Source organism: Microcebus murinus, chromosome 14 (assembly GCF_040939455.1).
Source record: "Microcebus murinus isolate Inina chromosome 14, M.murinus_Inina_mat1.0, whole genome shotgun sequence".
Lineage (NCBI taxonomy): Eukaryota > Metazoa > Chordata > Mammalia > Primates > Cheirogaleidae > Microcebus > Microcebus murinus.
In genome coordinates, this window is record NC_134117.1 from 69634154 (window position 1) to 69649667 (window position 15514).

The window sequence follows — 15514 nt, forward strand, 5'->3', positions numbered from 1 at the left end:
TATAATTCTATGTCTTTACTTCTTCCTCAGTATTTTGGGTGGTACTTTGCTCTGTGGTCTCAATTCAATGTTTGATTGGAGAATTTTTAACTTTCAATTTATTCAGATTTTTTCTTGTTTTGAGGATGGGAGTGAAAACTTCCAAGTTCTTTAGATGTTGTAGTGAAAATCAGAAGTCCCCAAACCATAGAACCCTTATAAGAGATGTCTATAAAACAGAAAAAATATTGGGAGGGAGACCCACATCTTAAGGATGTGATGAGCATTGTAGGGGGGAAAGGATTACCTCTATCCCTTTTTAGGGAGAGGCAAAGAAACACACTGTAACCAAAATGTCTAAAAAAAAATTGTTAATGGGAGGTGAATAGGTGGAAGGGGGGAGAAGGGGGAAGGGTACGCACTTTCATGGGGGGTGCAGGGTGCACCACTTGGAGACTGGACACGCTTGAAGCTCTGGCAGAGTGGGGGGGGTAGGAGCAAGATATGTAACCCTAATAATATTTGTACCCACAGAATTTGAGATAAAAATAATAATAATAAAAAGAAACAAAAAGCACTAATTATAAAGGAAGATATCTTGGAGAAAAAGGATTTTCTGAGAAGCAGGACGAGCATTTGAAGAAGCTTTTCCCTTGGGGTATATATATATATATATATACTAACTGCTGATGATGCACCTGATAACCTAAATAGCTGAGTAGATTTTTTGACAGACTCACAGGGATAGTGGCCAAAAATTATCTTAATTCTTTCTTAATTTGAATTCCTCTCTACAGAAATGTCTTTCACCATCTTTCCACACATTTAGTAGTCATTGGAATTTTTCTTCTCTACATTGCCTTTTGGATTCTTTGACCTTTTTCTTCCTATTACATTGTCTTTATATTTCTTGTTGATTTGTCAGAGTTCTTTGTACATTCTGGACACTAATCCTGTGTCTATTGTGTATATTTTGTATACATTCAGTATGTAATGTCTTTTAAGGTTATTCACGTTCCTCTTAGTTTAGCTGCCTTCTTTAAGCATGATGTGGAATGCCTTCATTGCACTTAAGTTCTAATATTTCAGGCTTATATTATGACTTTAGCCAATAAAATAGTTAAAGTTTTTGTTATTTTCCAAAGTTATGTGATATTTTGAGTTAATTATTTTACTTTATTGCTATTTTGATTGCATGTGACTAGAAAACATAATAAATGATATCAATTATTTTTGAAAATGTGACCTAGTAGTTAATTTTTGTAAAATTTTTGCTTACATGCAAAGAATTTGTGATTTTTATTTTGGGGGCTAGGATTATTCCAGCAGACTTTTCTTTTGGACCTATTATACTTGAACACATAAGAGATTTTTTTTATTTGTCTAAAACAAAAGTCATTGATAGAGATTATATGATCACCATAATGTTAAGCTTATTATCTGACTTGTTCAAGATTATTATAACTTTATCAAATAAAAAAATTTTTGAGACAAAATACACACAAGATAATGCTTGCCATTTTAACTCTACATATATACTACTAAGGAAAGCTACTTAGATATAAAAAGAATGAAATCATGTCTTTACAGTGACATGGACAGAACCAGTGGCCATTATCTTAAGGGAAATAATTCACAAACAAGAAAGTCAAACATCACATATTCTCAGTTATAAGTGAGAGCTAAGTAGTAAGTAAAAATTGACATAAAGAATGGAAGAATAGACATTGGAGACTTGGAAGGGCAGTAGGATTGGAGATGGGAAAGGAGTGTGGGATGAGAAATTACCTAATGGGTATTATTAATATGTACACTAACCAGGTAAGGGATACACAAAAAGCTGAGACTTCATCGCTATGCAATATATCCATGTAACAAATCTGCACATGTGCCACACACAAAAATAAAAAACAACCATTTATCAGACAGGTAGAATGCAAATATTTTCTCCCATTCTGTACATTGCTTATTCAGTTTAATGATAGTTTCCAAAATGGGCAAAGGACATGAACAAAAATTTTTAAAAAGAAGACAGAATATTGACCAGCAAACATAAAAAAGTGCTCAATGTCTTTAACCATTAGGAAAATGCAAATCAAAACCATAATGAGGAGGGGGCCTGAAAATGGCGGAGTAGGGGTGCCCTCCTGGCTCTCTGCTCCCAGAGCAAATAGTGAAGAAAGCGGATAGCCACACTCCAGCGATCTACACTTCCACGAGACCAGCTTTGCAAGCCTGCAGAATATCCAACAGGAAATGGAGGGATAAGACCATTTACAGCCTAAAGCAAAGGTGAACCGATCATTCTTCCGCAAAACTCGGGGATTCGGAGGCACACATCCGGGAGGGAGCGAGGCGCGGATTAAGCCGCTGCCGGTGAACAGTGGCACCAGCCCTAACCGGCGCTGAGAAACACCCCTTCCTACACCGAGCTCCACTGCCATGTAGGCCGGGAAGTGCCTGAAGTTGGTGAGAAGTGGCAGCACGGGATTAAGCTGTGTGGAGAAGAGACTAGGGTAGGGAACGCGCTGAGTTCGCTAGAGCACACAGCGGCCGCGGTTTAAGGCGGGGGAGGGTCCGCGCAGCAACCGCTCTCCGCGCAGCAGGAACCAGAGCCCGCTGGGGCATCTCCCTGCCTAACACTCCCAGGTCAAGGGTAAGGGGAGTTTACACAGCAGGAGGCTTTGAATTTGGATTTGGAGGAGGTTTGGGATAGCACTGAGAGGTCAGAGTGCGCAAAGTTAGACTCCTTGATCCATTAGGACCCCCCTCCCTCTGCCCCTCCGGCACCGGAACCGCTCGGCCCCTGCATTCCGGCGCTGACTCGGCATTCCAGCGCTGACTTGCGCTCCGGGTTTGGAGAGGAGGCTCAAAGAAACCACTGGTATGCGCCGCTGCTCCACCAATTTGATATTGGACCGTCACTTGCTGCACAAGCGGCACTGACTCTGTGCTCAGAGAGTGGACCCTGCCTGGACTGGGCAGAGCTACAGGGGAGATTGATTCCCTTGGCGAACTTAAGGCAGAGAAAGGGTGCCTTCCACACTCTCCTGCGACCCGGAGCCCCGCCCTGGGCTCCAAAGTCTCTGCCCCAGCCTTGGGGGCGGAGCTGAGATAGAAACTGTTCTCATTCCTGCCGCTTATCTCCACATGGGTAATTCAAGCAACAAAAGGCAGGGACAGGTGGGTCTCATTGACTGCCTGCCAGCTTTTGGTCAGTCTCACCCTGCAAAGGTCTCCCGCGCGCGCGCTGTGCCCAGAGTGTGGAGCACTGGGCCTTGCAGGAGGCAGCCGTCAGTGGTTATAAGGCAGAGATATTTTACGGACCCCCACATCCAGGGATTTGGGGCTATGCCTTTGGCTCCAAAGTTTGTATCCCCGCCTTGGGGGTGGAGCTGAGATAGAAACTGCTCCCGTTCCTGCCGCTTATCTCCACCTGTGGAATTAAAGAGACAGAACAAGGGACCTGGTGGGTCTGGCTTCAGGACAATCTCTCACTGCACAGGTCTCTCGCGCTCTGTGTCCAGAGTGCAGAGCCCATCTGGCAGAAGATACCCACGAAAGAAGCTGCCCTTAGCTGCTATAAGGCAGACAGTCTTTACGCCTACCACCGTCTTGTTTCTTGTGGCTGAGCCTTGGCTCCAAAGTTTCTGTCCCCGCCTTGGGGGCAAAGCTGAGATAGGAACTGTTCACTTTCCTACCGCTTATCTCCACCTGTGCAATTAAAGAGACAGAAGACGGGGTTCCCTGGGTTTGGCTACAGGCCTGCCGGCTTCAGGCCAATCTCTGTCTGCACAGGTCTTCTGCGCTCGGTGTCCAGGCCCTGGAGTGTGCCTGGGCACAGCCGAGCCTTGTAGGAAGCAGCCCTTGGTGAATACTAGACAGAGAGACATTACAACCCACACACTCTGGTGACTCCAAAGTCTCTAGCCCCGCCTTGGGGGTGGAGCTGAGAGAGGAACTGCTCCAGTTCCTGCCATCTATTTCAACCTGTGTAATTAACAAGACCAGCAGGAAGGGTAGGGTAATTAGCTGTTTCCCCTCCACTACATCTCGGACTGCTGGCTCCCCAGCGGGTTGAGAGACCTGCAGACACCACCCCAGCGAAGGCTGCTGACAGAGAGCAACTCCATCTACTGGCTCAGAAACTAAACAAGACGTGTGAATACCCAAACGAAAACCTAAGGGAAAGAAACAACAACCGAGCAAAATGGGAAGAAATCAGCGAAGGAACTCCGGAAATATGAAGAAACAAACGGAAAACACACCCCCAAAGAGGAGCACCAGCCCCTTAGAAACAGACAACAACCAAAACCTGGCAACTAAAATGACAGAAGAGGAATTTCGAATGTGGATCATAAGAACACTCACTGACCTGCAACAACAACTCAATACCCAACACCAAGAAAACAGAAAAAGCCTCCAGGAAATGGAACAAAGGTTCAACAAAGAGATTGACACAGTGAAGAAAACTTTAACCGAAGTCCTGGAGATGAAGAATCAACTCAGGGAACTACAAAATACTGTGGAAAGTCTCAAGAACAGGGTGGATCAAGCAGAAGAAAGAATCTCAGAGCTTGAAGATAACATCTTCCAATTAAATAAATCAGTCACAGAAATACAGCAGAGAAACAAGAGAAAAGACCAAAGCCTACAAGAGCTGTGGGATTATGTGAAAAAACCTAACGTGAGGGTCATAGGGTTAGCCGAAGGGGAGGAAGACAACACTCAAGGGCTGGACAAGCTTTTTGAAGATATAATAGAGGAAAATTTCCCAGGCCTTGCTCAAAATCTCGATATACAAGTTCAAGAAGCCCAGAGGACCCCTGGGAGATTCAATGCAAACAGGAGGACGTCACGTCATGCAGTCATCAGACTGACCAAAGTATCAACTAAAGAGGCCCTTCTAAGAGCTGTAAGACAAAAGAAGCAAGTGACATACAAGGGAAAGCCAATCCGAATAACATCAGACTTCTCTAATGAGACTTTACAAGCAAGGAGAGACTGGGGCCCCATTCTCACTCTTCTGAAACAAAACAATGCCCAGCCTAGAATCCTATTCCCTGCAAAGCTAAGCTTCATATATGAAGGAGAAATAAAGACATTCCCAGAAAAGCAAAGCCTCAGAGAATTCACCAAGACAAGACCAGCCCTACAAGAAGTTATCAAAACAGTGTTACACATGGAACACCATAATAGAAACTCACGTATATAAAAAAAAAACAACAACAACAACAAAAAAAAAAACCAACACCCAAAGATTAAAGGCCAGATATCTCTATGGCTCAACAGAGAAATCAAAGCAACAACATCCACCCCAACAAAATGAACAGTAATCTACCTTATCTATCAGTTCTCTCAATAAATGTGAATGGCTTAAACTCTCCACTCAAGAGACATAGGCTGGCTGAATGGATAAGAAAATAGAGGCCAAGTCTATGCTGTCTTCAGGAAACAAATCTAACCTGCAAGGATGCATATAGACTAAAAGTAAAAGGGTGGAGATCAGTATTCCAGGCAAGTGGAAGCCAAAAGAAGGCTGGTGTGGCAGTTCTAATTTTAGATGATTTAGTTTTTAAACCAACAAAGGTAGTGAAAGACAAAGAGGGTCATTACATAATGGTGAAGGGCACAGTTCAACAAGAAGAGATAACAATTTTAAATATATATGCACCCAATTTAGGTGCACCCAGTTTCATAAAGCAAACCTTACTGGATCTAAGCAAATGGATTAATAGCAACTCCATAATCACCGGAGATTTCAACACCCCACTGACGGCTCAAGACAGATCCTCCAAACAGAAAATTAATAAAGAAATAATGGACTTAAACAAAACTCTAGAATAATTGGGTCTGACTGACATCTACAGGACATTCTACCCCAAAGCCACTGAATATACGTTCTTCTCATCAGCTCACGGGACATTCTCTAAGATTGACCATATCCTAGGACACAAAGTAAACCTCAAGAAATTTAAAAAAATAGAAATCATACCATGTATCTTCTCAGATCACAATGGAATAAGGGTAGAAATCAACCCTAACAGAAACTCACATTTCTACACAAAAACGTGGAAATTAAACAACCTTCTACTAAATGATTACTTCATAAATGAAGAAATCAAGACAGAAATAAAAAATTCTATGAAGAAAATGACAATGGAGAGACAAGTTATCAACTCCTCTGGGACACAGCTAAAGCAGTTCTGAGAGGAAAGTTTATCTCTATAAATGCCTATAACCAAAAGTCAAAAAGATCACAAATAGACAATCTAATGAAACGACTCAAAGAGCTGGAAAAAGAAGAACAGACCAACCCCAAACCCAGCAGAAGGAGTGAAATCAACAAGATCAAATCAGAACTAAATGAAATTGAAAACAGGAAAGCTATTCAGGAGATTAACAAAACAAAAAGTTGGTTCTTTGAAAAAATAAACAAAATTGACACGCCACTGGCTAAGCTAACGAAAAGCAGAAAAGAGAAATCTCTAATAAGCTCCATCAGGAATAAAAAAGGAGATATCACAACCGATCCCAAAGAGATACAAGATGTAATCTATGAGTACTACAAAGATATTTATTCACACAAACTGGAAAATGTGGAGGAAATGGACAAATTTCTAGAAACACACAGCCTCCCTAGGCTCAACCAGGAAGAAATAGATTCCCTGAACAGACCAATCTCAACAGCTGAAATAGAAACTGCAATTAAAAATCTCCCTAAAAAGAAAAGTCCCGGTCCAGATGGCTTCACACCCGAATTTTACCACACTTACAAAGAAGAACTAATACCTATCTTGCAGAAACGATTCCACAACATCGAGAAGAATGGAAACCTCCCTGACACCTTTTATGAAGCGAATATTACTCTGATACCAAAACCAGGAAAGAATCCAACAAAAAAAGAAAACTACAGACCAATATCCCTAATGAATATAGATGCAAAAATTTTCAACAAAATCTTAGCTAACCGAATCCAGACGCTTATCAAAAAAATAATCCATCATGACCAAGTGGGCTTCATCCCAGGAATGCAGGGATGGTTCAACATACGTAAATCTATAAATGCAATTCACCACATAAACAGAAGCAAAAACAAAGACCACATGATTCTCTCAATAGATGCAGAAAAAGCTTTTGACAAAATTCAACACCCTTTCATGATATGAACACTGAAGAAAATAGGCATAGAAGGGACATACCTAAAAATAATACAAGCCATTTATGACAGACCCATAGCCAACATCATACTGAATGGGGAAAAACTGAAAGCATTCCCACTTAGAACTGGAACCAGACAAGGCTGCCCACTATCTCCACTTCTATTCAACATAGTACTGGAAGTCCTGGCTACAGCAATCAGACAGGAAAGTGGATCCAAATAGGGGCAGAAGAGATCAAACTTTCACTGTTTGCGGATGATATGATATTATATCTAGAAAACCCCAAAGATTCAACCAGGAAACTCCTGGAACTGATCAATGAATTTAGCAGTCTCAGGATACAAAATCAATACACAGAAATCAGAGGCATTCGTATATGCCAACAAAAATCAAATCGAGAACCAAATTAAAGACTCAATACCCTTCACAATAGCAACAAAGAAATTAAAGTACCTAGGAGTATACTTAACCAAGGAGGTAAAAGACCTCTATAGAGAGAACTATGAAACACTGAGGAAGGAAATAGCAGAAGATATAAACAGATGGAAATCCATTCCATGCTCGTGGATCGGCAGACTCAACATCATTAAAATGTCTATACTACCCAAACTGATCTACAGATTCAACGCAATACCTATTAAAATCCCATCAGCATTCTTCATAGATATAGAAAAAATAATTTTACGCTTCGTATGGAACCAAAGAAGACCCCGAATATCAAGAGTAATTCTAGGCAACAAAAACAAATTGGGAGGCATTAATATGCCAGATATCAAACTATACTACAAAGCTGTTGTAATTAAAACAATCTGGTATTGGCACAAAAATAGGATTATTGACCAGTGGAACAGATGTGAGAATCCTGATATAAAACCACCCTCATATAGCCATGTAACCTTTGACAAAGCAGACAAAAACATACGCTGGGGAAAAGAATCCCCTTTCAATAAATGGTGCTGGCAAAACTGGATAGTCTCTTGTAGAAGGTTAAAACAGGACCCACACCTTTCACCTCTCACAAAAATCAACTCACTCTGGATAACAGACTTAAATCTCAGGTATGAAACCATTAGAATTCTAGAGGAAAATGTTGGAAAGACTCTCCTAGACATCAGCCTAGGCAAAGAGTTTATGAAGAAATCCCCAAAGGCAATCAAAGCAGCAACAAAAATAAATAAATGGGACATGTTGAAACTACAAAGCTTCTGCACAGCCAAAGAAACAGTCATGAAAGTAAACAGACAACCTACAGAATGGGAGAAAATTTTTGCATCCTACGTATCCGACAAAGGGCTGATAACTAGAATATACTTAGAACTCACGAAAATCAGGAAGAAAAAGTCAAATATTCCTATTAAAAAGTGGGCAAAGGACTTGAACAGAAATTTTTCTAAAGAAGACAGAAGAATGACCAACAAACATATGAAAAAATGCTCATCATCTCTAATCATCAGGGAAATGCAAATCAAAACTACAATGAGATATCACTTAACACCAGTGAGAATGGCCTTTATCAAAAAGTCTCCAAATAACAAATGCTAGCGTGGATGTAGTGAGAGAGGAACACTCCTACACTGCTGGTGGGACTGCAAACTAGTTCAACCTCTGTGGAAAGCAATATGGAGATACCTTAAAGCGATACAAGTGCATCTACCATTTGATCCAGCAATCCCATTGCTGGGCATCTACCCAAAAGATCCAATGACACTCTACAAAAAAGACACTTGCACTCGAATGTTCATAGCTGCACAATTCATAATTGCAAGGCTGTGGAAACAGCCCAAGTGCCCATCAATCAAAGAATGGATTAATAAAATGTGGTATATGTATACCATGGAGTACTATTCAGTTCTAAGAAACAATGGTGACAATGTGCTATAGCACATCTTATATTTTCCTGGTTAGAGCTGGAACCCAAACTACTAAGTGAAGTATCCCAAGCATGGAATTCAAGCACCACATATACTCACTAGCAAACTGGTATTAACTGAGTAGCACCTAAGTGGACACATAGGTACTATAGTAATAGTGTATTGGTGGGGGGGGGCATGTATATACATACATAATGAGTGACATGTGCACTATCTGGGGGATGGTCATGCTGGAAACTCAGACTTTTGGACGGGAAGGGCATTTATTGAAACCTTAAAATCTGCACCCCCATAATATGCCAAAATACAATAAAAAATAAATTTAAAAAAAAAAGATTTTCTAAGGGGTGATGTCAGCAAGATGGTGAAATAGAAAATCCCAGGCTCCCCTCTGCACCACAGATAGTCGATCTGGCAACTCACCACACACTAGGCAACTTTTTAAAAATCTCAATACTGGGAAACAAGATTGAAACACACAAGTGGTCTGCAGAACTAAATAAAAACCAAATTAGAAGGGAAGAAGAACAGTCTCACTATTACTCTGCTGCTTCTTCCTCTCTCCCAAGTCAGCCCAATGACAAACAAAGATGTCCCTGGATTCATAGTTTCTACAGGGAGAAAAAAAGAACCAGAGGCAATCATCCAGCTTCTGTAGCATTCGGAGATATTCCCACTCTGCTTTCATGACAAGGGGAAAACTGGGAGTTATAGCATGAATAAACTGCCTAGATCAGATAGAAACAAAAAAGGCAGAAATCATAGTGACCTTGGTGATACCTCTGTGTTTATGCCACCTCTTGCACCAGATCAGAGATACAAACCAACTTCATAGATACCTACAAAGCTGAGCGGGTTGCCTTTAGAAACATAATGGGTTGTTTCCACATCTTTGTAATTATGAATTGTGCACATATAGGAATAACATTCACCAGGTGTCAGGCAGATGGGAGGAGGGAGGAGAGGATTGGTATATACATACATAAGGAGTGTGATGCACACCATCTGGCGGATAGACACACTTGAAGCTCTGGCTCAGGGTTGGGGGCAAGGGCAATATATACAACCTAAACATTTGTACCCCCATAATATGCTGAAATAAAAAATAAACTAACATATAAGTAAGAAAGAAACATATTGGGAAGTTCCACACAGCTTGAGTTGCTAGATGGGTAGCCTCCATGCCTGGCCTCAGAGCTCACCTCAACAATCCTGCCCAGGCAGGAAGGTGCCTGTCTCTACCCATTTCAAAGAAGCATAGGGGTTAGACATGCTTGACCCAGGAAGTCAAACCATGGCTCCACTCAGCCAAAAGTCCTGCCCAACCTGCCCAACAACACTGTCCTGGCAGGAAGGCTCCAGCCTCTATGCATTTCAGGTAAAGAAAGCATAGAAGTCTCCAGTCAAATTCACCCCAAAGAAGAGTTCACCAAGACATTATAATCAAACTAACAAAAATCAAAGATAAAGAAAAAATTATAAAAACAGCAAGATATGAGAAATACATTATACACAAAGAAATGCAAATATTATTGCCAGGGGATTTCTTAGTAGAAACCCTACAAGCCAAGAGAGAGTGGATATATCCAAAATGCTGAAGGACAACAACTGCCAACCAAGAATACTTTACCCAGCAATGAGTGATAAATAAAAACTTTCCCAAACAAAAACTAAGGTTGTTCATCACCACTAGATATGCTTTACAAAAATTGCTAAAGGGAGTTCTTTAAACTGAAACAAAAGGCTGTAAGTTAATAACATGAAACATAACAAAGAACAAAACTTAATGGTATAAGTAAAACAGAGCCACAGTCAGAATACTCTAAGACTGTAATGATATGTAAATCAATTTTATCTCTAGTATGAAGACTAAAAGACCAAACTATTAATAACAAGTAGAGCTAAAATAAATTACACTACAAAACGATGTAAACTTTAATATCAAATACATAAAATGGAGTCAGTAAAAGCATAGAGTGTTTTGTATAAAATACAAAGTTAAGTTATCAGTTTGGAGCAGGCTGTTATAAGTATTAGATGTTCTATGTAAGGCTACAGTAGCCACAAAACAAAAATCTTTAGGAAATGTACCAAAAAAATATATAGAAAGGATTTGAAGCATACTAATACAGAAACCATCAAACCACAAAGGAACATAGTAAGAGAGGAAGAAAGAAACAAAGTATCTACAAAACAACTAAAAACCAATTAACAAAATGGCAATAGTAAGTCCTTACTTATAATTAATTACCTTGCATGTAAATGGATTAAATTATACAAATAAAAGACATAGAGTGACTGAATGAATAAAAACAAAACTATATGTTGCCTACAAGAATGTCACCTAACTTTTAAGGATACAGATAGACTAAAGGGGAAATGATAAAAAAAAGAATTCCTGAACAGACCAATATCAAATAATGAAATTGAAACAGCAATAAAAAAACTTCCTAAAAAGAAATATCCTAGAGTACATGGTTTCAGACTCAAATTTTACCACACCTACAAAGAAGAACAGGTGCCTATCCTGCAGAAATTATTACACAACATTGAGAAGGATGGAATCATTCCCAACACATTTTATGAAGCGAACATAACCCTGATACAAAAACCAGGAAATGATGCAACAACAAAAAAGAAAACTACAGACCAATAGCCCTTATGAATATATATGCAAAAATTCTCAACAAAATCCTAGCCAATCGAATGCAGGTGCTTGTCAAGAAAATAATCTATCACAACCAAGTGGGCTTCATCCCAAGGATGCAGGGATGGTTCAACATACAGAGATCTATAAATGTAATTCACCATATAAACAGAAGCAAAAACAAAGACTATATGATCCTCTCAATAGACGCAGAAAAGCATTCGACAAAATTCAACACTCTTTTATGATAGGAATGCTCAACAAAATAGGCATAGACGGGGCTTCCTTAAAAATGATACAAGACATATATGACAAACCCACAGTCAATATCCTACTGAATGGGAAAAAATTGAAAGTATTCCCACTTAGAACTAGAACAAGACAAGGTTGCCCACTATTTCCACTTCTATTCACCATAGTGCTGAAAGTCCTTGCTATAGCAATCAGACAAGAGAGCAGAATTAAGGGCATCCAAATGGGAGCAGAAGAGATCAAACTCTCACTCTACTTATGACATGATATTATACCTAGAAAATCCCAAGGATTCAACCAAGAGACTTCTCAAATTGATAAATGAATTTAGTAAAGTCTCAGGATACAAAATCAATACACAGAAATCAGAGGCATTCATATATGCCAACAACAGTCAACGTGAGAACCAAATCAAGGACTCAATACCCTTCCAAATAGCAACAAAGAAAATAAAGTACTTAGGAATATATTTAACTAAGGAGATAAAAGACCTCTACAGAGAGAACTATGAAACACTGAAGAAGGAAATAGCAGAGGATGTAAACAGGTGAAAGAATATACCATGCTCATGGATAGGCAGATTCAACACTGTTAAAATATCTATACTACCCAAAGTGACCTACAGAGTCAATGTAATCCCTATTAAAATACCATCATCATTTTTCATAGATATAGAAAAATAATTTGACGCTTCATATGGAACCAGAAAAGACCCCGTATAGCAAAATCAATCCTAGGCAATAAAAACAAAATAGGAGGTATCAATTTACAAGACTTGAAACTATACTACTAAGCTATAGTAATTAAAAGAGCTTGGCACTAGCACAAGAAGAGGGACATTGACCAGTGGAACAGACCAGAGAACCCAGATATAAAACCATCCTCATCATAAAGACCTTATGACATTTAATCTATAGTATGGCCTTAAGGTCAGGAATTTTATAAGCATACAGTTCTTATTTTTCAGTGTGCAGAATGAAACTCTGGGCTTCGTTCTCTCTCTCTCTCTCTCTCGCTCTCTCTCCATCCCTCCCTCCCTCCCTCCCTCTCTCTCTCTCTCCCTCTCTCTCTCTCTCTCCCCCTCTCTTGTTAAACTAAAACTATAGATTTTATACTGCATTTCTCACAGTAAAGATCTTAAAGCATGTAAGCCATTCAGGATGATAATCTAAAATAAACAGTGAGAAGATTAAAACAAAAAAAAATCCTCATATAGCCAACTAATCTTTGACAAAGCACAAAAAAACACTAGGGAAAAGAATCCTTATTCAATAAATGATTCTGGGAAAACTGGATAGCAACATGTAGAAGACTGAAATAAGACCCACACCTTTCACCTCTCAAAAAATCAACTCACGCTGGGTAACAGACTTGAACCTTAGATGTGAAACTATTAGAATTCTAGTGGAAAACATTAGGAATACTCTTCTAGACAGTGGCTTAGGCAAAGATTTTATGAAGAAGACCCCAAAGGCAATCACAGCAGCAACAAAAATAAATAGATGGGACCTGATCAAATTAAAAACTTCTGCACAGCCAAAGAAACTGTCAAGAGAGCAAACAGACAACCCACAGAATGGGAGAAAATTTTTGCAAGCTACACATCTGATAAAGGGCTGATAGCTAGAATCTATTTAGAACTCAGGAAAATCAGCAAGGAAAAATCAAACAACCCTATCAAAAAGTGGGCAAAGGACATGAACAGAAACTTTTCAAAGGAAGACAGAATAATGGCCAACAAACATATGAAAAAATGCTCAACATCTCTAATCATCAGGGAAATACAAATCAAAACTACAATGAGATATCACTTATCTCCAGTAAGAATGGCTTTTATCAAAAAGTCGCCAAACAAATGTTGGTGTGGATGTAGAAAGATAAGAACACTGCTACACTGCTGGTGGGACTGCAAACTAGTTCAACCTCTGTGGAAAGCAATATGGAGCTACCTTAAAGTGACACAAGTAGATCTACCATTTGATCCAGCAATCTCACTACTGGGCACCTACCCAAAGATCAACTGACAGTCTACAAAAAAGATACCTGCACTTGAATGTTTATAGCAGCACAATTCACAATTACAAAGTTGTGGAAACAACCCAAGTGCCCATCAATACATGAGTGGATTAATAAAATGTGGTATATGTATACCACGAAGTACTATTTAGTGTTAAGAAACTATGGTGATATACCACCTCTTGTATTTTCCTGGATAGAGCTAGAACCCATTCTACTAAGTGAAGTATTTCAAGAATGAAAAAATAAGCACCACATGTACTCACCAGCAAATTGGTATTAACGGATCAACACATAAGTGGACATATAGGAATAACATTTATCGGGTGTTGGGCATGTGCAAGGGGGAGGAGGGGATGGGTTTATAGAAACATAATGAGTGAGATGTGCAACATTTGGGGGATGGTCACGCTTGAAGTGCTGACTAGAGGGGGGAGTGGGCATGGGCAATATACATAACCTTAACATTTGTATCCCCACATTATGCTGAAAAAAATGGAAAATGGAAAAAAGAGAGCCGTGGTAGCTAAATTTATATCTGACAAAATAGAATTTAAGTCAAAAACCGTAAAATGACACAAAAAGTGTGTTAGATAATGATAGAATTCAATTCATCAAGAGGATTTAATAATTGTAAATAAATATTCACCTAACATAGAAGCATCTAAATATATAAAACAATCATTAAAGGATTTTAAGGGAGAGATATGTTACAATACTATAATAGCACAAAACTACAATACTCCACTTTAAACCATGGACAGATTATCCAGATATAAAATTAACAAGAAAACATTGAACTTGAACAATACTTTAAGTGAAATGGACCTAAAAGATATATACAGATCATTTTATTCAACAGCAACAATTACATATTCTTCTCAAGAGCATATAAAGCATTTCCAGGATCTATCACATATTAGGGCATAAAACAAGTCATAAATTTTAAGAAGATTGGAATCATATCAAGTATCTTTAATAGCCACAATGTTATGAAACTAGAAATCAACAGGAAGAATTTTAGAAAATTCTTAAATACATGTAAATTAAGAATATTCTCCTGAACAACAAATGAGATAATGCAGAAATTATTATAAAAGTGAAATGAAATAATATCTCATTCTGTGAGGACAGCATTACGCTGATACCAAAGCCAGACAAGAATATTATAAGAAAAGTAAATTACAGGCCAATATCCTTGATGAACATGGATGCAAAAATCCTCAAAAAAGAAAAATACTGGCAAACCAAATTCAACAACAGTAAAAGGATCATCCACTATGATCAAGTGGGATTTATCCCTGATATGCAAGGATGAATCAACATACATACATCAATAGCATGAAAGACAAAAACCATACGATCACCTCATTAGATAGAGAAAGAGCATTTGACAAAATTTAACATTCTTTCATGATAAAAATTCTCACCAAATTGGGTTTGGAAGGAATGTACCTCAACAGCTTAAAGACCATATATGACAAGCCAACAGCTAATGTTATACTCAACAGTGAAAAACTGAAAGCCTTTCCTCCAAGATCTTGAACAAGACAAGTATGCCTACTCTCTCCACTTCTATTCAACAT